General features: G+C 42.8%; 1 protein-coding gene across 1 annotated transcript in view; it reads left to right on the top strand.

The window, feature by feature from the left end:
* Positions 1–25,148, top strand: part of dchs1b (dachsous cadherin-related 1b) — an 88,875-nt gene that overhangs the window by 15,936 nt on the left and 47,791 nt on the right. The window lies entirely within an intron of this gene.

The raw sequence follows: 25,148 nt of genomic DNA on the forward strand, positions 1-25,148 counted from the left end.
AGGGGCCTTGGTATCAGCACTATGTCATTGCGGCCCAGACGTCTCGCTTTTATCTCGTTTCTAGCTGCTCCTAATGGCCGAGAACCTCCCGAGACGTGGTAAAAGGATGAGTGATTCCTACTCGTCCTGAAGCAAGTCGCTGCTATCAAACACCGTTTACACCATCTGTTGGTAGATAATAGTGTTCGGTGTTTAAGATTCCTGCCGGAAGATGGATTCCCGTGTGAACCGAAGGCTGTTTCGGTCATCAGCGTGGCTCGTTTTGTCCAGCGTGAAATCGACAAGCGCGTTTAGATCAGCGTCCAAAGACGGATCCCAGATCTCTGAGACGGCGTGATGCTGGTTGGTAGTAAACCAGCTCCTGAACCGATAGTTTGAGGAGTCGATGCAAATGAAAAGTTTGTGCACGCTCCCAGCCTGGTACTGTATATTTTGCATCGTAATTCCATCCAACCACACAAACTCTCTCTTGTCGGGCAAGAAAGCACAAGGATAAATACAACAGGAGAAATACGCATCGGGTCAGAGCATACTTTGCCGTTTATTGTTTTTGCCCCTTAGCACGGTTAAGGTAACCTACGATATTTTTATGATACTGAAGTGAATATTGCAGTATTACGGTGATTTTTATAGGTTTTGCAATTTATAACTTTACTCAGCTGCAATATTTGTCCCAAATACGTCTTAAAAGATGAAGTTCTCAATTTTTCCCTCCTCGTGCTCTTTTATGGCTAGGAAATGAAAAAGTCTGCCGTGCAGACAGATGGACCAACTCCGCCGTAAAACCCTTGATAATCGTTGCACTTGACGGGAACACCCTGCCATCCCAAAGCAACACTTTTACATAGTATTTTGCACAATGTGAACGCAATATTACGGCGAATTCCTCGTCTCCCGGGTTCCAACGTTTGAAACCGAAGAGGTTAGTTTGATTGCAACAGAGGAAAAAAAAAAAATGGTGAAAATGCCAAAAGCCCCAAATAAAGGGCCTTGGCAGGACACATCAGCTCAGCTGGAAATTGATAAATAGTGGAAATTCACGTTTTTGATGTTTCATTTAACACGTTTTTGGATAACACCACTGATCTGTCATCTCCACACACCGCCGTATGGGCCGTCGGGTCCCAACGGGCGAGAGCAAATGAATGGACGTAATAAAAAAATTAAAAGATTGATATGAAACTGCATTAAATGGAATATGAGAAGATTTCTCTTTTTTTTTTTTTTTTTTTGGTTTTTGTGTTTTCCTTTAGATTAATAAGAGCCTAGCCTTTCTGAGGCTGAATTATTGAACCGTGTAATTTGCTCCTAATTAGGCCGCTCTGTAAAATTACTTTGTTTTTCAACCAACTACATAAAACCCCCTGGACGTTGATTCCAGTTGTTGCATCAGTTGTAATCAACTGTTTTTTTTTTAATCCTTGCCGGCAGTTACTCTGGCATTATGCGCAGGCATAATCCAATGCCAGACATCACGGGTGGTTTTCCAGTATGCCGGAGTGAGTGAATTAGGCTTGATTTGCTCATTCCGACACGTTCCTCAAGGCTCGCTCAGACGGAGCCAAGATTCTCCGGGCGAAAGTCTTCCCACAGGGGGGCTCTGATTTGCACGATAATGGAAGCTTGAAAAAAAAAAACAAAGAAAAAAAACTTTCTGGCCCGGTGGATTATTTGGCCACTTGGTCAGGATGCAAATACAAATGATGCTGGGACTGACATTGCGACGTAATGGATGTTCTTACTGATTTGTTCTGTTATTTCTCCATCGGCCTGCCAAAAACATGTCCAGATTGTGGAGTATTTAGTAGTTTACCTTGTCAAGATAATGACAAAGTGAGGTATTGGGTCAGCTGATTCAGTAGGCCCGCTTTGCAATTTTGCAAGGCTCCTGCAATAGTGATTAAGTGGTGACATTTTGTCCCGGTCCGAACAATTAATACTTGGCATTTGGGATGATCGTGCCGGTCAGACTGACTGATGCGGACGTTTGCGCGATCAAAAGGGAGAAAACTGGCTCGAGTGTAAGATAAACATGTTCTCTGTTCTGAACGAGCAAATATGTAATCACAAGATAAAGTCATTTACACAAATGTAGGAGGTAGATTTGTCATTTATCTTTGCCAAGCGCTGCGTTGCTGGTTTCTCCATCACTTTTCTATTATTCTGTTTTTACCGTCTTCCTCAAATTCATTTGCTTTCTCTCACTCATCATTATTACATACATACCCGTGCACCGATAGCGCGTAGGAAGTTTCCTATCAGTTTGACCGCCATAGCGATCTGTAATGTGCTGTACTGTTTATGTAGCCACAACACAAAGGAGTTATTTATTTCTTGGTTTCCCCGCTTTCCTCTTCCTCTGGTTCCTTAAAGCATTTCCCAGGCTTGAGAAGTTATGGTGCCTCTGTGTGTGTGTGTGTGTGTGTGTGTGTCTGTGTGTGTGTGTGTGTGTGTGTCTGTGTGTGTGTGTGTGTGTGTGTGTGTGTGTGTGTGTGCATGTAGGAGTGCATATGCAGTATTCAGATGCAGGTCCATATCCTGGGTAAATGGGAGTCACAAGAATGACATCAATGGAAGCAGGGCCCAAAAAACATATATTTAAACAGCGTCACTGCTGAAAACACATTATATGTTGAAATAGTAGGATCTTCATGTTAAATATTTCAGCTAGCACCGGAGCCAGCGAGTTTATATATCTCCACATGTTGTCTGAGTCTTTTCCTATGGAAAGTAATTTCTTTATTCGAGAGCTCGAGAATCTTTTTCTGTCGAATCCGATGATACGCTCGCCTTTATCATGACGGAAACCTTGGAAAGCCACCGCTGATCTCACAAGCTCTCCCGCTCGAGGAACAACACTATAATGTAGCGCCAGCAAAAATCAATAAAGAAAAATAAGGTGTAAGAAATTGACTCATACACAAAGTGAGTCGGACTGAGAACAAATTGGACGGTGGACGACACGGCAATCAACGGAGAAGAAGCGGCGTGTGCAGTGCGGAAACATCTGCGAGCCTGCATGTCGTACATCTGCGCATGTGTACTTGTGTATACTGTCACAGGCAAGAACTTATTTTCAGCAGGTGATGTATCTCCCCTGTGACGTTCAGCATGTGGTTTCCTGGTCAAGCCTGTTAAGCCCTCAATCACGATGACAGACACACAGATGTGTGCAGACGGGAGGAGTACGAGGAGACGGAGAAGTACCTACATGAGGTTTGCAATATTGGGAGTGCACGGTTTCTTGACAAATGAGGACTTTTGAGAAAAAGAAATATGGAAGGGATTAGCCGGGTTTAGGAAATGTGAGCGCAGACACGTTGGAAGAGAAATAAACACTCCGCTCCGAAACAGGTTGCTGGACATGAAAAGGAAACAAAAAAAAAAAAAAAAAATCATTCATTTCTTAATCCTGACAGTTATATTAACATCAGACATCAATTAATATTAGTCAAATATAGAGTTTATTTTTCTCGGAGAAACAAATGTAATTTGGTAGAACGCCTTGTAAACATTTACCTTTGAGTTTACGGGGAAGTTAAAAGGCCACGAGTAAGAGTCTTAAGCTCTTCCAGACTTTTTCGGCTCAACGCGCCGCACAAATCCGGCGATATCTAAATTGCAGGTTCTGAGTATTAGAGCTTAAACCAGGGACCTCGACGCTCGAGCCGATGTTGGCGATAGCGCTCATGACATTCCCTGGTAACATTGGGCATTTTTCGAAAACCGATGATGCTCTCTGAAACTGTGTTGTTTCCCCTTGAGCTGGTAAAACACAGGGAAGAAGTGGTGATGTTTTCATTTTCTCCTTTCCTTATTCAAGTCCTTTATTTTTGACCGTCACACCAGCTTGGCAATCTTGCAGGCGCTCGCAATGTGTACGCGACACTGATGGATCGTGAGGGTGGCTGATAGAGAGCAAAAACATTTAGAAAAGGAGACAGGTTTCTTTTTACAGGTGGATTTGGTCTGCCATAACTTCCCACAAAACCCCTTGAAAAAACATATCACATCTGTCTGTCAGAGCAATCAGGCCTTTTGGTGTGAAGTCAGAAGTCAGGACTGCGTGGCCAAAGACTTAGCAGCTCTTTAAGGACAGACTTATCGTATTTTAAACACACACACACACAAGCTTACTGAGACTAATCACACCGAATGAACTCATGGAGCAAGAGAAATATGATGATGCATTTAAGGAGGAAGCTGTTCGGCTTAGATTCTTCTGCGTCGGTTTCACGGTGTCGTGCGGAAAACGAAGCCATTGGAAAACAAAACTGTGAGCAACACTGTAGTTTCCATTTGGACCCGGCTCGCCGTCTCCCGCTTCAGACCCACAATGTGCACGCTTGAGGTTCAGTGAAGCTTGAAAATGTTGGCAATGATTAAATATATGGTTTCGTTATATGTTTACAGCCTCAGTCTTTAAGAGTGGAAACACGAGGTTTGGTGTTTGTCCGCCTGCCTCTGGATCGAGAGCTGATCGGTGAAGGTTTGAAGCTTTGACCCATCAGGTGACAATCAGTTGTCACATGAACACACACCATCCTATGAGCCGCTGGCGCCCGTTATTTCATGCTCTCTCACTCTCATTCTGTATTTTGGCCCTTTTCTTCTGGTCTATCTCACCCACTCATCTCTCGGCTGCCAGAAATTTCAACAAGTCGCGTGGGCCTGTTCTCGTAAAATCCATTAACGTTCACGGTTAAATGCATCTCCTGTTTGCTACCGCGGGCAAATGGTATTACCTGCTTGACATGTGGTAATACTAATGATATTGTAAAGCTATTTTACATAAAACCATTCTGTTATATGTGTATTAAAAAAAAAAAAAAACTCAAGGTGAATTTGGCATAATTCATTTTTATGAGCGTAGAAGGATCAGAGTGAGGTAGAAGCTGACCTGAAGATGAACTTCTTAAGAGATGTATATCCAGGACATTAAACTGCTCACCAGTCAACCATCCCAGTTTAAAAGAAACCAATTATTACTGAAAGAAAGTAAATATTGATCACAGTTCAGTAAAATCAGTGCAACGATGTGCAATATCAGGGCGCTTCTTTCATCGCGTTGTCCGATTGTTTGACGGTACAAGCAGGCAGGAGCGGACAACCGGTTTGTCCAAATAAGCCTGGATCGAGTTACCGAGAGAACTCAAAAGTACAAGCGCAGGAACTGATGAGGGTCAGAACCAGGAGATCAGGCAGGAGAAAGACCGGACATAGCAAGGAACTATGCTGGCAACAGCCGCTTTCACACTGTTGGACCTTCTGGCAGTTCCAAGGACCTTTCCAGGGACCGGGCTGTTTTTTCATGCAATCGCACAGCATAGGAACCAGGAAGCGCAGACCTCGGTTCCTCGAGCCCTCTTATCTCCTGGGTTCTTTTTGCAGTTCTATAGGAACCCATATGACGTAGGTGCTTGGGGAATACCGGAACTCGTACTCCACAGCCGTTACCAGATACCTCTAGCGGACGGCAGAGCATGATTTTGGACAAGTCCAAGTTAGCTAACCGCAACTACCGTGGGTCTGCAGTGAGGGGAGAAATAAAAAAAACAGAAAGTTTCCCCATTTATGCTCCATGGTTATTGTTCCTGCCATCCAGAACACGAAGCGGCAGCTTCGCTCGCCGCTTTATCCATGTTGTCTTCCTCTTTTTTTTGCAGAGATTCATGTGGCACTTAAGGTGCACCTGTCCCTACCGCTGTCCATATGGCGGCAAAGTAACCCCTTGTATATTTCTTATTTGTCACCACATACCATTCCAGACTTCTCATTGATGGAATTTTCTGACCAGAAGCTGTTTAACTGCTTCTTGGTATTTTCACTCTCACCGCTGAAGCTTCCCCCTGGGAATGATTGGAAAAGCATACCTGGGCACAAGTGATCCGAGAACAGGCGCTCTGGAGGTAATGCAGAAAATTAAAGTTAGTGTGTGTAGTGCTTTTTTTTTGTTTTTTTTTCGCCGCGGGTGTAAAGCCGCGCATGCATCGCCCCAATTTTTCCCAGTATTTCTAAGTCATCGCCCGGAGCGGTTGATAAATGGGTGTCGTTTATGTGTCAGTTCAGTTGGTTCTTGGCCGCTGTGACTTAAATGCACTTGCTGTGTCCTCCAGAAAAACACAGGTGCCAAATCTATAAGGACATGAAAGGAAATTCCTCCCGTGCTCTTTGGTGGGATCTGGCCTTGGCCTTGTCTTTCTTTTCCCTCAGTAGCCGTTTTTTCGTTCCATATCACAAGCTGTTGGCATATGCTGAGTTTTAAAACTATCAGTGCTCATTCATGTGTGCTCTGACTGGCTGAAGCCTTTGTGGAGAGGATGGCCTCACGCCTCATTTAACCCAATACTCTGTACCATATGGCAGTAAGGGGGTTTTCTTCTCTCTTTCTTTGTCTCTCTTTCCAATCTAGGTGGTTTCTGTTTCCCTGTTTTACCCCGTGAGTCTCTTGATTTCCGTTCCCTTCGCTCATTTCCGACGTTTTTACCCCATTTCTCTGAGCGCACACACGCACATCTATTCGTCTAATCAATATCACATCGTCGAGACTATCGTGAAATGGAAAACAATACTTGTCTTTGTCCTGCAGGACACCGAGTAACCAAACACACACATTTGTTTCATCTTATTCTTGAAGGAACCAAAAATTGTCAAAGATATAAAGACAAATCCTGAAACATGGGCTAAATTTACCATCCCGGTCCAGAATTGTGTAACAGACCAGATGCGTGCATAAAATCCGTATCCTAACACCGGTATGTTCGATGTATACTCCTAGCTCGCTGAGACGTGCGCAGATCGAGACGTGCGCCTCAAAAGCCCGCACAGAGTCCGTGGAAGGCAGGTCAGTTTTCCACCAAAACCAAAGGATGAGCTTTACTCATCTTGAGACTTCAATCCTCACGGGAACTTGTTAGGTGTTTCAGGCTGCGCTTTTTTTCTGCGGGTGATATCCTTTACTGAAGATGAAAACCCAAATATACTCTTACAGTAGTCATGTTTCCTTTGAACTTTAAAATTTGTGCAAAATGTTGTGATTAGGGAGTACATCCATCACCGGTAAGGCCCGGGGTCTTTGTGTTGCTTGTTTTCCCCAGTGGAAATAAATGAAGCGAATGTTTTCAATTGGGATTCGTGCAACTTTGTCCAGGGTGAACCGGCCTTCCTGCATTATGAAGAAAATAACATATACTGTTCCTCTGGATCTGAACTTTTTTCAATTTCTCTCTTCAAGGTTGTATATTTTCTCAAAAACCCTGGAACATTTTCACTGTAATCCCTAATTACACAACGTTGCTCTCTGACACCAATTTATATGCAAGTTTGCTGGTGAGTTTTTGTGTAATCCTCTAGACGGGAAGATGAGAGGAGCCAAAAGCCCAGTGCCTATAGTGAAGGTTATGAAACAGTAAAATCAAGAGCCAGTAATATTTCGCTCACGCCGGATCAGACCGAGAAACCGGGCTCATCGGAATCGGGTTTTCTGACAGATTACAGATGAAAATACATAATAATGGCAAGAGGAGTCGAGATCGCTGAACTGTGAAGTTCATCCCGAGTGCACTTGTTCACTCTCACAGATGAACGCTGCCAAGTTGTTCATGTACATTTACTGTGAAAACAGTCAAGATGATAGCTTGTCTGGCTAGTGCTACGCAGATATCAAACCGCTCAGTCACAGGATCCCCAATACAAAACACACACACACACACACACACACACACACACACATTTTCTCTATCTGTCTGTTCCCGCTTGCCTATCTCACTATTCCAGCTCTCCTGGGCTCTTCTCATTGTGTCTCCCGTGAAACTTATCATCCATGCAGATGTCCTCTACCTATCTGTGTCTGCAACTCTATTTTGTCACCGTCTAGCCTTTTCTTGTCCAGAACGCACCTTCTCACTCTCACCGGAGATTGTGAGAAGAAGGGGAAGGAGGGGAACAGGTCGTAAATTTAAACTAACTATTAATGAAGTCAGAAGTTGCGTACATGGGAAACACGCAGCGGGTGAGCTTGAGTCTCATCTCATTTATTGACGCATTGAGCAAAGTTGTTGGGGGAAAAAAAAAAAAAAATTGCCTTCTGACTCCATTTACTTGGTCTGGACAGCAGGAGGTCACGTCTGGGGAGAAGGATGTACAAGTGTTTCCCAGTGTATCGTATTCTGTCATTTCAGCTTCAGAGAGTGTGAGGTGTTTGGTACCGGTAGTGCGTGGCAAGTATTTGTAATTATATCGCAGGGAGCGATACAATTACAAATACGTTGTTTTTTTTTTGTGGCGTTCCAAGACGGTGCCAGTTTTGGGTCTGCGTCGCAGTAGCTGCGGCAGCGGCAGAATCAGCCGCCTCAGAGCTCTTATCTGGCCGACTCCGGTGTTGCGGCTTCGTCCCAACTCTCTGTGCGGTATTTATTTTCCTCTCGGGGGTCAGCGAAAGTCTATCCACTGATATTTATTTTCATAATCGAATCACTGATTTCATCATGTGAATTGTCCTCTTCGTGTTCCCTTTTTTTTTTTTTTTTTTCCTCAGGATCTGAAACATGTAGAGATGCTAAGACAGAGAGAAACATCAGTATCCCAGATCTATTGTTACCTTTGCAGTGCCAAAAGACATAGTATTAAACAGATCTTTCCTGGTCCGCGTGAGATCAGAGAGATGGCTACGACTAACAAAAAGCATTTTATTTTCAATGTGGTCTGCATCACGTCTCTCACTCACTCCACATCTCCCAGATGCATTTCTGCCATGCGTTCACCCCATATTGTCTTTTCTTCTGGACTGCAGCTTTTATAAGAGTAGTTCTCGCCATGAGATGTCTATTAAAGGTTAGAGAAACATCAGACAGAGTTGAAGAAAGTTTCCATTCCTCCACAATGGAATCTTTTATATGAGACCCCTTTACTACTTCCCACCTGCCCGTACTTACCTTTTTATATCTTCCCCTTTTTCTGGCTTGTGTCTGGTTGGCCGAGGTGCAGACACGTGTGATCGGGGGCATTTTCCTGGAATAAAAGTCAATTTACAAAAACAGAAGAAATTCAAGAACTTATGAATGTAAAAATAAAGCAAAAACGAACCGCAGGATTCAAAACCAAAGTGTAAAAAAAAAGCAGACAGAATTAGACATCCCACATTTTCTGCATGCAACAAAAGTTTTACTGTGCAATCAAATTCTTCTCAATGGGCACGGCAGTCAGTTTACGAACGCTGCCTCGGTTTAACATTTAACGGTCATTTTTTTTTTTTTTTTTTTCATACAAAATATGCACCGACACATAGTGAAAAAAAGGAATGAATGGATGAAATGAAAATAAAAAAGGCTTCTCATAAGGGGGCGGCTATAGCTCAGTGGGTAGAGCAGTATTTGGGCGAATGGACGCCCGGCTCGTCCCTCCAGCAAGACCCCCGATTTACTCCCGATGTCCTGGTTAGCGCCTCGCGTGGCAGCTCCGCCGCCATCGGCGGGTGAATATAATCCAGTACGAAGCCCTTCGAAACCACAAGGTGTTGAAAACGGGATGAAAGTGGCGATTATTTACCATCGAAATAAACCGGAGTTAGTGTATGTAATTTTATTACATTTTCATTCTTTTTCATAAGAGAGCAGCTGTTCAAAAAAAAGACAAATTGCTCATAAAGTGTTGTGTACAGTTTGCGTCCAGTGTTTAAATTTAGACAAAAACATGCACCGAGAATTGCTGGATGAAATCCTGAGCTTCGGGGAGGAAAACCGCAGTAAATCGGAGACTTCTTTCCACCGAGGGCCTCCGTGCATGTGAGTGTGTGAATATGTTTGTGGTCGCTGACTGCGGTCCGGCGGACAGGTTTGGAAGGACGAGCGGGAGTGGAAATAACTTTACTGTTTGGCTGGGCAGCGGCTGTGATTTGTTTCAGTGAACTGTACCATTGCTGAACCGCGAGGGCAACCGGACAGGAATGAATGAAAGAGCCATGGCGAAAAAAAAAAGAGAGGCGACGGAGCGGATTAAAAAAAACGGAGGCGTAAAAAATTCAGACGCCGACAAGTCTAATTTATAGAGCGTGATTATTAACTTTTTTTTTTCCGCCTTTCTCATTCATGTACTTTTATTCTCCCACTTTCTGACACTCTGGACTTTGATCCACACCGTACAGCAACGAGAAACAGAATGTGAATGTAAGGAGTGGCTTTCGGACGAGGTGTGTTTTTTCTTTTTAACTTGACAAGCAGCAAATATGGGCAGGACGTTTAGTTACCACCGTTCGGCCTTCGGGACGAGAAACCATGAATCTTTTTAATGTGATCGCTATGACATTTTCCGACATTAACACTAACAATATACTTTTTTACCGGATTGAAACGGCAAATACATGGATGTGATTTATTGAGGTTAATTTGAAGAAGAGTATCAATTCTAAATGTAAAAAAGCTGATAAACTGCGTGGATAAAGATTTCGATGAATCACTGAGCGCAGCAGTTCCATTTGCATGTGAGTCGGCTTTTATTGTGATTTTTGGCGTGTTGTGTTTACACGCCAGTAAAACTCCAGTTTCGAACGTCTGTATTTTGCTTCATGTGCAACACATACTTTGGTTTCATTCAGAGACTTGATACGATATGAAATCAACAAATATTCTATGCAAAGGAAAAGCAGTACTCGGGCATTTTAAATCCAAAATAAAATTGTGGTTTGTGCGGTTTTGTTTCTTTTTTTTTTTTTTTTGCATCCCTATGGTTTGAGTCCCTTTTTTTGACTTTGGGGTTTTCTACCTCTATGAATCACACTTCAATAGCTGTCCATGTTCTACATGATCCCTGATGATGATATACAGAAGAATAGTAATGCACAGTCAAAATAACACATTATCAGTATTCCATTTCATGAATTGTGTTTTTAAGGGAGGTCATGTCTTATTAAGAGTGGCCAAGTTCCCCCGGCTCGGCTGCGGTTTTCGCTGTACGGTTTGCCATCGACCAATAATAACTTTGATCATTTCTCTGGACCGCGGAGACTAAACGTTCTGGACAAGGCACGCAGGATTCGGACTATTGCCGCTCTCTTCGGGGTGGTCGCCGCTCCCGACCGGCCGCGCTGTGAGTCATTATCGAGGGGAAGGGATTCTTATTTTCGCCTGTCACCGTGCCCTTTGCTATAACTACCCTGCAATTTTGACAAAGATCATTTAAGGACTATGACAGGAGGTTTTTTATGGGAGCAAGTCCTTGCAATCAGATCGCCCGTAAGTTGTTTGTTTTGGACTTCAGAACTTGAAGATCACATGAAACAGTAGTTGCAAGGTGTTGTTTTAACCTCACGCTGAGAACATTTACAGGCATTTGGCCTGGGCGATAGGCGCTGGATGAGGTGAGCTAAATCATTTCATTTGGCCAGCGCCCCGTCTTGCTGTTGTAAGTAATTTACCTTTTAAAATAAAGATGTGTCAGATTTAATGTCAATTTAGGAGAACCAACCTTTCTGGCTCATGTGGGCCAAAATGAGCGCTGTGGTTTTGAGCCAGATTTACTGCGGTCTAACACACCCTGGTGTGCAGAGTGCAGTTTAGGAAGTTCTTTATACTGCTTGGAATAAATCTCTTGGTTTTGAAATAACATGTCCATTTGGAAAAAAATTGCAGTAAACGGCTTTTAGATGATACGCTCGAGCCAAATTGCACAGTTGCGAGGAACATAGATGTGCATGTTGTTTAAAAAAAGGCGAATTTGAAACTTCCTAACCGGTTATCATCGCTCGGCGATTTCGTCCCTAGACTTAGTGATTAAGAGATTTGACAACAAAAAGTAGCGGGGAGTCGTAACAGACCTCATTAAAAGTCAACATCTGGTTTCCTAACAGCTGTCACTCATCACGGCTTAATGCTTTCAGATGATGGTTCGGGGTGTGTGTCTGTGTGTGTGTCTGTGTTTTGGGCTGATGTGGAAAGCTGGAGCCGTGGGTTAGAAAATGGAAAAAAAAAAAAAAAGACTTTGCACTGAATCTGACATCCCCCACTCCTTCATTTACACGAAAAGATGAAGGACAATGCAAGGAGATTTGTTTTAATGGTTCCCTGAGTCCAACTGTATTCTCCTCGGAGGACAGATCCTTTCACTAATCCCCTCTGGAATTTTTGGTTCAGCCGCCGGGGGACGAAAGCATTCCCTTTGGCATCGAAAGGGTCCGGGGACGGCGAACGGTACAGTAAACAGGTGCTTAACCCTCGTGCGATCTTAACATTGTGTTTACTCTCCTTGTCCGATGGGTCAAAAATGACCCATAAGACAATCTTTGTACCCTAGTAGTGTACAGTCCACATTGAAACATAAACAAAAAAGAAGTATCACTTTTTCTAATTATGGGGCCTCTTTAAGAAAAGTCATAAAATTTCAAGTTGAAGAAAAAAATAGGATAAGGTGTTTTTTCTATAGCTAAACATGGTCGTGGGTCACTTTTGACCTGCAAGACAACACAAGGGTTAAAGTTCCCCCTTCTAACGTTAACGTACCTCATAATATCTGACCTGGACTGAACCGACGTATGTCAGGTCACTTGCGATCTGTTTCATATTACTCCACCGAATGAGGATTCCAAAAAAATCTGGATTCAGACGTATCATGGGTAAACTACATTTGTTGCGACGGTATTTTACCCGGTATTCAGCAGACTCAAAGTCTCGAGCGGGTTAACCCGGAATCGGGGTAGCAACGCCCACACTGCCGGTAGGCTGTAGTTCGAGTTCCCGTGCCCAAAAGGAAAAACTCTCCAACTGTTTATCGGTGGGTCCAGAGGTGAATACACCCTCTCCGGGATGGAGACATTGTTCCGGAAGCTGCCGCAGCGGTACGCTCCCTCCGGGGTCTACGAAACCCTCGGCCGTGTTCGGGTCACGGAGTTATCAAGCTAACAGAGCCGACAGCCAACATGTCCGAGCACAGAGAAGAGAGCTAATGTGATTCCACGCCCCTTCCAAACTATCATTTCGCTTTTATGTGGGAGAACCACGTTTAAATAGAATTTAAACATATTAAATGCAATAGATTATTATTTATGTGTCTGGAAAAGACCTTTCCACATTTATTCTGTGTGGTTTTTGGAAGACAGTCTAATTACAGACTGGGGCTGTTCATGATTGTACAAACCATTTCTCACCAAAAAATGTGTCCTCCTAAATTATTAACGTGGCCGACCTGTAAGATTATCTCCGCTTCTCGGTTTCCAGGGGAAGGAAACATTTGTATGTTGGCGCTCGACTCCATGTTGAGGAATATCAACTTAGAAAGCTGGAAATGCTTTCTGATGTTTCGAAGTGTTGTTCACCCAAACACACATTCATGCATATTTCCCTCCTCGTATACGGACACGTGCAATTTTTTTAAACACCACCTTCACTGGCAGTATGTCGAGAGCACTTTTTATTTTTTTTCCTGCTCGGGGGGACAATTATAGAGGAGCTTGATTGCAAGAGTCTCGGACCGCCGGAGCCGGATACGCGGGCTAATGTTAATCCGTCGAAGGGTATTCCCTCCCGTTCGTAGTCTTTGTTTCTTATCTAAAGATTTGCTCTCTCAAGTTGGGCAAATGGCAAAAGTGAGATCACAGGAAGGGCAGAGCAGATGATACCGCTTATTCTGTGGAGCCCAACTGGGTTTTCATGAAGAATGCGATCGCTGTAATGAATTAGATCGGATCCCGCCGGAATCGTCCGTGTCCTTTACTTACGACGCATTACATCTCAAACAAAAGTCTCTGCAAAAGACAGATGAAGTTTTTCTGTACCAAAAAAAAAAAAAAAAAAAAAAAAAAATTGACTCGGCATCATTTTTATGAAATGCCAAATTGTGACGGGACGTCTTGTGAGCAAATTAAGACTAAATGGAATTCTTTCGTCAGAAGCTGGTACGATACAATGTGCAGCATCTTTGGTCTAAACCAATCAAATTCTTCCTTGTTTACCGTTCAGTGGGATTTAAAATGATCCATTCAACTATTCAACACAATGCAGTCTCATCAAACACCAGGTGGACAAACAACAGACTTTGAGATGGAAAGTCAGGTTTGAATATTTTCAAATCCCTCTTTCTTTTTCCTTTTTTTTTTAATGTCCGAACCTGACCGGTACTTGAACGTGACTGATAGATCATAAAACCTAATTTTTCTCGATTGATGTCATTTTGGGCCGAGCCGTAATAGGAAAAAACTCATTCCTGGGCTTTCAATATTGACAGTTTCCACATAACGTCGGGGGCGGTTCGGTTTTTGGGGGAACGACTCAATATATTGGCAGTCAAAGTTTTTTTCATAAAAGTTAACCAATCTCTTTTCAGTAGTATCACAAACTATCCGAGGTTCACTAGCAGGTCAGGAGGAGATGCAGCTGACTCCATCTATGTCGAGCTCTGTGGAACAAACCTGCTTAAGAGCTGTTAAGGCTAGATAGTTTAACCCTGATATTATGTTAAGGGTCAATTTGACCTATTTCACCCATTGACCCAATCGGTCAAATTGACCCTTAACATAATATCAGGGTTAAAAAATACAATCCAGAAATAATTTGAAATGTATTTTCCAAGCAGCTATTGTAATACAGTAATTTTCTCAGGATAGATATAAAGGGCTAATGATGAGCACTCAGCTCAGAGCTTGTAAGTGACATTGTGCTCACATGCACAAAAATAAAACCAGTGAAAGAGACTGACTGTGTGTGTGTGTGTGTGTGTGTGTGTGTGTGTGTGGTGTAAGAGCATGACGACAGGATGCAGTGGAGGTGCTGATGGTTACCATGACAATGAAAGATGTAGAAAGAGGACAGGGGAGGTTGTGCTGCACTAATTTATCACCATTTGCAAGAGTGCGCTTGTGTTTTTGTGTGTGTGTGTGTGTGTGTGTGTGTGTTTAACTTCACCTTAATGTGTCAGAAAATGCCCTTGAAAAAAAAGGGCTCTTTTTTGTCTCTTGCTTACGTATGCATTAACACACATGCACAAGGAAGTGGAGCAGTGCAGCAGAGGACTGAACAGAGGAGCGCGATGGCAGTAGTCAGACAAGCTGTGATAGAGCAAATAAAAGCAGACACATGTTTGCTCTCAGTCTGGCTGCTTTCAAGCATCTTGTCACGGCCTTTCGTGGATTTGAAGCACTATCTTTTAGAACCCTCTGAATGAGCGTGTCGGAGGGCTTCACCAGCTACGCTATTGATTTGTTAAAAACAGGCTTTATTGATGAAAATCTGCAGCTGGGGTGTGTGTGTGGGTGTGTGCGAATTTATGTCATTGTGTCTATGTTGAGAGGAATCCTCCGTTCAGATGTTGTCCGAGGGCGTCAGTGGGAGAGCGGGGTCATGTTATTGTTAGCCGGGCAGCGAGAGGAGCGGGCAGACACTCACCCGCGTGAAGGACGACCGCCATGACTTCATATAGATAGCATGTGTGTGAGGAGGGGGGGGGGCGATGCTTTACAAAGGGTTGGACTCATCATTCAGCTGTTACTATGGTAACAGGACTCTCAGGACCACAGGGAGGAAGAGCAAGAGGCGGAGGGAGAAGGAGGGGAGACAGAGGGAATTATAGGGAGTTGGGTTGCCGTCTGTATTTTATGATAAGCAATGATTGAAATCTGGGCCTCACAGAGCTCGAATGAAACACGGTTTGTTTTTTTCTCATTGGCAAATAATTTCTAGACATAAAGGTAAATCGAAAATTTTAAACAGAGAAGACAGTGACGGGACTGCCTGGATAATTAAGTACATTTCTAGAAGACTAATCGCAAACAAGAATAGGGCAGAGTCAGTCTTAAAACACTTACATCCCTAAATCTTAAAGGATGCTCACCGGGTCACATGTAACTCACATTATGATAAAGCCAATCACTTCAGTTTCATTTGCAGTTATTTATATAGATTGTCAAACAAATTATTATTCCATGTGAGGACTTTTTAACAGCCCTACTGGGCTGATAACCAGAGAAGGACTGCTGGGAAATATATAAATACACGTCAAATCATAATTTTCAGCTTTATAGTGATATATCATAATAACCCTTCAAATCATGTGAATATGTCATTAGTCAACTCAAAAAAAAAAAGCCAAACATGATCCCATCTTGTTAGAGAAAACACAACAGCAAGCTATAAAAATGCAATTATGAGAACCGTAATATATCAAAATCTAGAAAAAATATGATTTTAAAATGATATATTTTTAAAGTTAAGATAAGTAATACATATTGTATTCAATTGTTGAAAGAGTCCTGAATGTAGCTGCACGAAGTCTGTGTGTGTACGTGCGAGTGTGTATAGATAGATGAAGAGAAAGGTATACATTCGATAGCTTTATCCCAATTATTCCTTTTAAAACTATAGGAAGCAATCCTTGTCGTTTTTCCTCATTTGAAGAAACTTGTTTGTGTGACATGGTATACTTTCTTGCACTTTTTTTTTTAGACGTATCGTATTTACAACTCCTCAACTTACTTTTCCAACACCGAAAGTGTGACTTCATGTTAATTATACTCGACCGGCTGAAAAGAAACAACGCGAGCATGTTTTATTTGCATCACCTTTTAAATCCCTGTGGTCTGTCACTTTTGAGGTAAACTGAGGTAATGCTTACCCTGCTTTCCATAACTGTAAATATGCCGAGAATGAGTCAGATTGACTGGCACGGCGCGGGGGGAAGGCCGAGCGGTTCGAATTAGCAGAAAACTAAATGCAATTTGAAACGTGTCCCTCCTTGCTTTTAAAAACAGCTTATTTTCCTTATTATCTAAACTGATAGTTTTAAGTTTTCGCTAACTTTTTTTGGGTTCCGCTTCCAAAGTGCCTCTCTTTCTCATTTCCCCTTCACCGACGCAGTGCTGACAGGCACTGTGGTTTTAAATTAAAGTCCTTTGTTTTTTGTAATTGACAAATTAAACATGCCAGTCTATTTGAATGGAGCGCACATATGCCAGCTGCCTGCTCGACCAATAGAGGAATAAAGGGGGGTGTCAGCCATTTAAGGCACAAGCTCCCTTCCCCCCTCTACAACTACTAAAACATGCTAGAAATATCTCCCTTCTCTCACACACACACACACACACACACACACACACGCGTGCACATACATGCAATGAGGAGAGGATGGGGAAAAGTCAGCGCAATCTTTTGTCTGTCACAGGGTGAGGCTGGATGGATGACCCCCCTCCTCATCTGGTAACAATCACCTCGCAGGCAGCCTCAGTCTCTGCCTAGTGTGTGTGTGTGTGTGTGTGTGTGAGAGTGTCTGTGAGCATGCATAGTGCTCACAAGCATACATATATATATATATGTATGTAAGAACAAGCATGTGCATGTATTTATGTGTGTGTTTCTAATCCCCAAGTGCCACTAGAAAGCCCCATCCATCCCAAAACCTGTCTGTGAAATATGAAGGAGGAGGAGGGAGGGGCTTCCACTTAAAAAAATGGAAAACTATAACATGGAATATAGTGAGCTCTTTCTTTCTTTCTTTCTTTCCCTTTTTCTCACAGGCAATTCTTCTTTTTTATTTATTTGCCCCTCAGACGTTTTTGTTCGACTCCGCATATCGTCCGTTCCGCACATTAGCCCGGCCTCTCCTTCAGCTGTCCGTCTCTCACAGTGAAGTGGATGTGGACCCTGTGGAATTGTCCCGGCTGCCCACGGCTCCATTCACCCTCAACTATATTTCACACAGCGGGGGGTGATTCTTGTGATGAATGCCACGAGTAGACTTTCAGAAGAAGGCTCATTTAGCTTAATTAATGTCCTCCTGCTGCTCGGTCCCAGAGACGTATAATTGCGTCTCACAATTCAGTTTGAACTTTATTGGTTTAGCGTTCAGAAGAGCACAGACTTCAACCTTGTCTTTACATCTAATCAGTGGCTCATTACATTTCTCTGCAGCAGGTGCAAGTTCTCACTGAGAGACCTTTTCGGGGAAAGTGAAAGGCCGGGGGGGTCAAAGAGCGTCGTGAAGACCAATATATTAAGAGAATATGGCAAAGACTTTATTGGTCAATCTGTCAATGTGCTGGACAAGAATCCGCTAAGTTTGAACATTATTACGTTTAAACGACTCCCGTCCCATCCTTTCTTTTCTGCTTTTGATTAGGAAAACACATTTCCACCAGGTAAGGCTTGACGAATAAAAAGAGTCATCGAACCGGCTGTTTAATGAAACGTTTTCTTGATTTACACCCACCGCTTGGCCGTGACAAACACCAGAGAGCATTTCATGCAGGAGCCACTCAGACCCCCAGTAACATTGCACATATCTTAGTGTTGCCTCTTTCACAAAGTTTACCATATTTAGAGTTTTTCTCTCAGTCCCAGGAAAATATGGATGATGCAGACCTGTTGCAAATGACTCACTGAAGCAGCACAATCTGCTGTCCAAATCGAAATTCTATTCTATTCTATTCAACAGATGTCTTGTTTGTTAATTTAAAGACATTTGGAATATACAGTGTTTGTGTGTGTGTGTGTATAAAAACACCGCATTTGTCTAATTGTGAGTTCATTATCCAACATGAATATTTTAGGGTCTAATACCAGCCTTTGATAAAGATGTCAAACATTTCGACTTAAAACGATTGATTTCGCTGATTTATTTGGTGAAGGAGGTTAATAGTTGTTTCAGGCAGTGATGCTGAACATGTTACTGACTGAAACCACAGCTCACCCAGACATGCCAATATGTCTGAGTTCCATCAAATTTCCTAATTCAGTCATTCAGTGTGTTGTCTTTTTGCCGTCGTGGATCATCTTACTCTCGAGCAAAGTCAAGCTATTTCCTTTTTTTAATGAAAGTATGATGCACCAAACAGCTGGGACTTCCTTCCTAGGGATGATTGTTGAGCAACCAAGTATTCTACTTGATACCATATTTTCACTGTTTTATTAATGACAGCATGTCTTCAATCTGGTCATCTGGCGTTCAGAAACAATACGAGCCTGTCGCAGCAACCCGAAAAAAAAAAAGCCACGCCTGAATCTCAATATGAGATGACGTTGGGTAGAGGCTCGAGTCCTGACCCAATTAAAGTGGAAAATCTAACATTCAGCTTTTCAAAATTCTGTCATGGAAAGGAAAAATGGGAAGCGAGGGGGGAAAGAAAAGCATCCATAAAGACAAAAATGAGAGAGACAGGCACGCAGGTGGACAGTCGACAGGCTCCTTCTCACTTCCATGCACGATTTCATGGTCTTTCTCTTTCAGCATCTTGGTATACAGGGTTAATGCTGTGCTGGTGGTCTGAAGGCAGCGAGAGCGCTGAGTGTTCCATTAATCCTGCTACGTGCACGCTGCCCACTTCAACACACACGTGCGCACGCGCACACGCGCGCACAAACCGAACATCCAACTGCAGTCGAGAGCCAAGATAGTGAACTATAGCAATTATACACCTAATAAATCAGCCATTTGCTGATTTTTGCATGTGTGCGCTCTCTGTGCACCCTCTCCCTTGCACCACTGATCTTTCCAAGCGCGCAAACACACTCCTACGGTCACACATACGCACGAAAGCTCACAAATGGTGTGTATGATCCCATTCATTCACAGGTGACCCGGGCTGGAGTGCACATACATATATATATATATATACATATATTTAAAAAAAAAAAAAAACACCTTTTACAAATGAGCCCATCGCCTTTTGAGCCCAGACAGATCGCTTCAGAGGATTCCGCTATTGGGCGGAGGATGGAGGGAAGGCGATCGGAGACCCGGATCGAGGGCACGATCACGCTGCCTGGTTTAGCCATCAGTCTCTCCCAACTTTTGGAAACGTACAGTGGAAGAGAGGCGGGGTTGTGCTTGTGACTTACTCTAAGACAGAGGTTTGGCTCAGCCGGGCAAAACAGGATGACCGTGTCAGATGTTGGATTTCTCAGGTGTGAGAGACAAAGGTGTATTTATATCCTTACGGCTGTGACAGAATTATAGCTGACAGCTTCATCCTCAAAATGATATTCATGTTGGACAAACATGAAACGTACCCTAGGGTATGCAAAAATGTTGATATATGTAAAAACATATCGGTGCTGTCAGGTTTTAAGTCAAGCCACATTAACACAACATTTTAAGAGTGCATTTAATTTTGGCATGACATTCTTCCAGGCAGGATGTTAGAAATGCTGATATCAGATAAATCCAAAGTTAACTTAAAATGTCTCCAAAATTTCAAGGCTATTCTCAACGTCCGCCCAAGTCAAGTTGCTGCAAATTAATAAAAAAAATAAAAAAAAACTTCTAGGAGAGACAGGGGAGAATTGAGGTTCGGCAAGCCAACCGCCCACGGAGCCAGGGCAGCGGTAATGTGAGATGCAGGCTATTACAATTCTGTGGAAACAGTGAGATGTCCATTGGTAGTGCTGTTATAGAGATTTAATCTGCATTATTAAAATGGACAATGGTGTCCCTCTGCTGGTTCTCTCCTCTGGGAATTTTCACAGAGATTTATGAATCTGATTTATTGTGGACATGTTTCAAATATTCCGTACTCGTTCTGTGTCACTCCTCTTTATTTTCTTCACGGTCTCTCCACTCACTCTCTGCCTTGGTCTTTGGACGGAACCAGAAATGGACGAGTGTTTCTCCATAGAGCGCTGCGCCAAAAGTTTGAAGTGAATGAACAAATTGGGGTGAAACTGGGATGAAATAGAAGCAGACTACCCTGTTTTAATATTTGCCTTTGCATCCTGCAAGGTTTGAGTTTTTTCATTTTTTTTTTTTTTTTTTTACATTTGGAATGCTATTTGTAATGAATGCCTGAAATTGCATGAAAAATGGTAAAAAAAAAAAAAAAATTGAAATGAGCAACAATTTCTTAGAAATCACAAAACTGATTGCATGAAATGAGAAAAAAAGGAAAAAATACACAACATTTCCGTGAAATAGTTTCTTTTTCTATGGAAAAAAAAATCAGTCAAGAAGAATCACCTTGGAAATATCACAGAACATTTAACCCGATCCAAGGAGGACAGATGTAGTTTACATCATTTGGGTTCGTCTTCTGAGAAAACGGGAACAAGTTCGAACCCAGACTTTTGTTTCATATTTTAAGTTTTGACTTTGACAAAAAATCTAAACATGAAGGCCGTTTTCAGTAGCGACTACTGAGGATCCTTTTGTTTGTGATGATTGGATGAAGGTCACGTCTTCACCACAGCAAATTGAACCAGCACTGTGTGTACAAAAAACTTCTAAATTGGTAGGGAAAAAAAAGTTTATTCATAGAAAAATAGAGCTGTCTTAAGTTTTCCTTTTTGCATCAAGCCAACCGACTTGTCCGACTTAATTTGCCCGGTCAATGAGACTATTACACAGACGCAAACTGCAACGGAGAAGTTGAAACAATTTGTTATCCGGTCATGAAACGGATTCTGTGGGATTGACAAGGGAAGTATTGCGTGGCGGCTCACCACCAACGCCCACCTGACTTCTTTCTAGAAGGGAGAGAAACCTACATTTAGAAAGGTGATTGTGTGACCCTCTAATTTCCCTGCAGCCTGATGACGTCTCTGCGCTCTTGCAGACACAGTCGGTCCATAAATGTCTCTTTGTATCGTTCACATTTTTTATCAAGAGGATGCAATAGAGCACAAAATGACAGATTAAGTCACATATCATCCATAAAGCACGCTAAAGATTGTTATTATGCTGAGATTTGGTAAGAGGCTCGCTCCACGCTCCACTATATGTGGGTCAGGATGTGGAGTTTTCACAGAACACTGCGATACACCTTGTATTGAGACATCCTTGTAACACCGAGGTTTGTCTTATTTTTAAAAATCACAATGAAAAAATAATTTTTCTTCAAACCGAATGACATCTAAGAGATAATTTTAAAATACAATTTTGCTCAATATTGTCCATTTATTTTTGTCATTCTTTTGGTGCAGGTCTGAAAATGGACAGGTGTGATGGGCGGGCAGAACATACGATTCGGCGTGTTAGAAACGACCACCCGTGCGCCTGGGAATTATTATTAGTATTATGGAGAGCGTGTTTTTAGCTTTTTTTTTGACGTGGTTTTTATTTTACTGTTCAGCCAAAACATTCATTTTTAATTCATTATTTTTTTCATCGTCAACATTTATTATTTATACTGCTGATCCAGCACGTAGGGTTGTGGCAGACTGCAGACAGACATTACGCCAGACGCAGGGCGCGGCTTGGACCGGTTACCAGTCGATCGCAGAGCTGTAAAAAGAGACTTATAACCTTTCTCACGAATGGACAATTCGTTGTCGGCCGATCGGTTCGAACGTCCTTGCTGCGGCGGTGACCATTGAGCAACCTTTTTCTACACTAGCGGTTCAGTTTTGGAGAAAAAATAAAAGAAATAATGATAAGTAGCCGAACACGGAGTCTATTTTGCCTTTTGCACGGCTGGAAGGAATCCAGCCAGACCAAGAGTCCCATATGCACCATCATCCCAGTCTAACTACTTATGTACTGAATTGTGGGAAAAGTGAATTATCAACATTGATCTCAGCACACTAAGATCTGTAGCACTTTATTCCCCATCTGGAATATAGTTTAATCCTGACCGCCTCCAGGGCGAGTCAGCGGTGAGCAAATTATTCTAATTACTGATCTGATTTGGAGCAAGTAACTGCTACAGGGGAACTGCAGGACAGGCGAGGGTATCGAGGAGAGGAAGAGGCTTCCCGGTAGTTGACTACTTGTCATTCTGCTGGAGAGGCACTCGGCTAACATGTATTTATGTCTGTTTTTTCATTGTATCCAGGCCTGGATGACAGGACTTTGATCAGTTTATGGGATAGTAGAAAATTAGAAAAAGGCTCCCTCGGCTTCGACCGTCTTTGTTTGACTCCTCTTGTCAATTTGTCTCGACCCCTTAAACTTTGTCCGCCCTGAGGGATTTATTCGGCAAATGTACGTAAACATCCACACGTGTGTGTCTGGTTTATCCATCCCTCTGATTGGGTTAAGGTCTGGGCCCGGGGCACGGGCCGGGAAGGGAACATGGTTTGAGACCCGCTACTCACGCGAGGTGATGAGTTGGGACCCGAAACCATCTGTCAGACCTGTCACTCTCCGATAATGCGCTCACAGATGGAGAAGAACATCGAGGGTGACTCAAACCCCGATACGCAACCCCTCTTACATAATGCCGCTAGTTACTCCGAATATCTGTTTTTCTTGGATGGGAAATGATTTTTGCGCTGATTAGGATTCATGGCCGCATTGCCTGCGTGAACTTGATTTCGCAGAGGACGTCACACGTTGACGTGTGTGGAATTTTGTGCTGTTTCGAGCCTTCGGGTGCTTGTGTTTTCAACAGGCGCCACAAAAACGTGGCAGTAGAAAAATAGAAAATTACAAATTATAAACTACATTTCCAGACCATAACAGGATTTTTGTGTCTCAACATGGTTTGTGTACCTTTTCTTTATCCCAGCTGGGATCCACGTGGTAGATTTTGGAGCCACAATTTCTGTCCAGGCTCAGTAACAGAGAAGTTGAAGTTGGTTGCAACTTCTGTGCATCGCTTTTTTTACATCCCGTAATGCTTTTATTTGACAACAGCTTGTTATTTAAGTCGCGTTGTCTCTAAAGCTACTCGTGTTTCACGCTTTGTCAGGCTTCCACGACGTCTTCAAGCACAGCAATTGGTATGGTGAATTTAGGGGGTTCACAACAAATAGCAGAGTTCATACAAGGGGAAAAAAAAGACTTTACAGTTGTTATAAATCAGGATTTTACTTGGTATGCTAAATTTATAATCTCCTCATTTCCGCCCGTTCCATTCCCTCTGCGGAGATGATGTCCTGTCGTCATAAACATTGCCTATCGAGTTATTTCTGCCGTAAATATGGGCTCACGTTCTGGCTCAAGTTAAATCCTAGTGGTCATTTCACATCAGTGATTTTAAATGGAACACATTGAATTGCAGCTTAACTTATTGGAAAATGATAATGCGTGAGTGCTTTAAGCACAATAAAACTGGGAGAGAAAAAAAAAAAACTGTGCTACTGCTGCAAAACGTATGCAAAACAATTAATACCCCTGGCAACCCTCACTTCGCACACAGTCGTTCGTCACTACCTTTAGCCCCCGAAACAGCTCGCCGAATTTAGTTCACACATCCCGCGTCTCTGCCACCTCAGCTTCTCGGTGCCACAGGAAAAATATGTTTATATAACTATCGGCAGCCCCTGGGCAGCGTGTCAGAATCAAAACAAACCCTGGCGTTTTGGCGTCTCGCGCTGCTAGTCTTGACACACCTGCAGGTAGGGACTGCTGTTTTTTAGGTCATGGATAAATAATGGATTAGTTCATTTGAAAATGTTTCATTAATTGTCTAACTAAAAAAAAGTGTGTCCCCCCACCCCACCCCGCCACACACACACACACACACACACACACACAGACACACACACACACACACACACACACACACATCTACTCAGTGTGTTTGTGTGTGTGCTTAGCAGAGCTAACCTGAGGTCAGTTTTTCCTCTGCTCCTTCCATTATCATGGAAGTTACCTGAAATATGTAACCGAACATGCAGCGAGTGTTTGGGTTCGACCTCATTCTGTGTGTATATCTTCACGTAAATCATGTGGAGGCCGAGTTGAGTGGAGTGTTTTGTGAGCGTTCAGGAGAGTGGAACACAAGTAGTCGCAGGTAATCTCTCATGTCAACAGTTGTTGAAGGAGAGGCCGGAGTTTGAGATATGTAACGGTGTATAGGTAAACAAATTATAGATAATCTTCTTGAGTCTTTAGGGGAACATTTCTGTATTTTGCTTTCACTTTGAGCGGGACAGTGAAGCTTTGTAATTTATAGACATGTTACTTTTGATATGTAATTTACTTGAGTGTTTACAAAAAGAAGAATGTAACTGATGGGAATATATATCAATATATACATATATATATAAATATTTAAATGGTATAAACCAGAATGGCAAGTTTTAGGTCAAGTTGCTGCAACATTTACAATCTCGCTGACTCCCGTCTCTCTGTCTCCCTACGTACAAACAGAGGTGTAGAGTGACTGATCGGGATCGTTTATAATGCTGACTTGCTCTTCAGTATGAAACACTCAGACTGCGCACGCGCACAGACACACACACACACACACACACATGCACACACACACACACACACATTCAGCCCCTCTTACAGCC

This window comes from Fistularia commersonii, chromosome 29 (assembly GCF_037954325.1).
Source record: "Fistularia commersonii isolate RoL2024-O1a breed Wild chromosome 29, RoL_Fcom_v1.0, whole genome shotgun sequence".
NCBI lineage: Eukaryota > Metazoa > Chordata > Actinopteri > Syngnathiformes > Fistulariidae > Fistularia > Fistularia commersonii.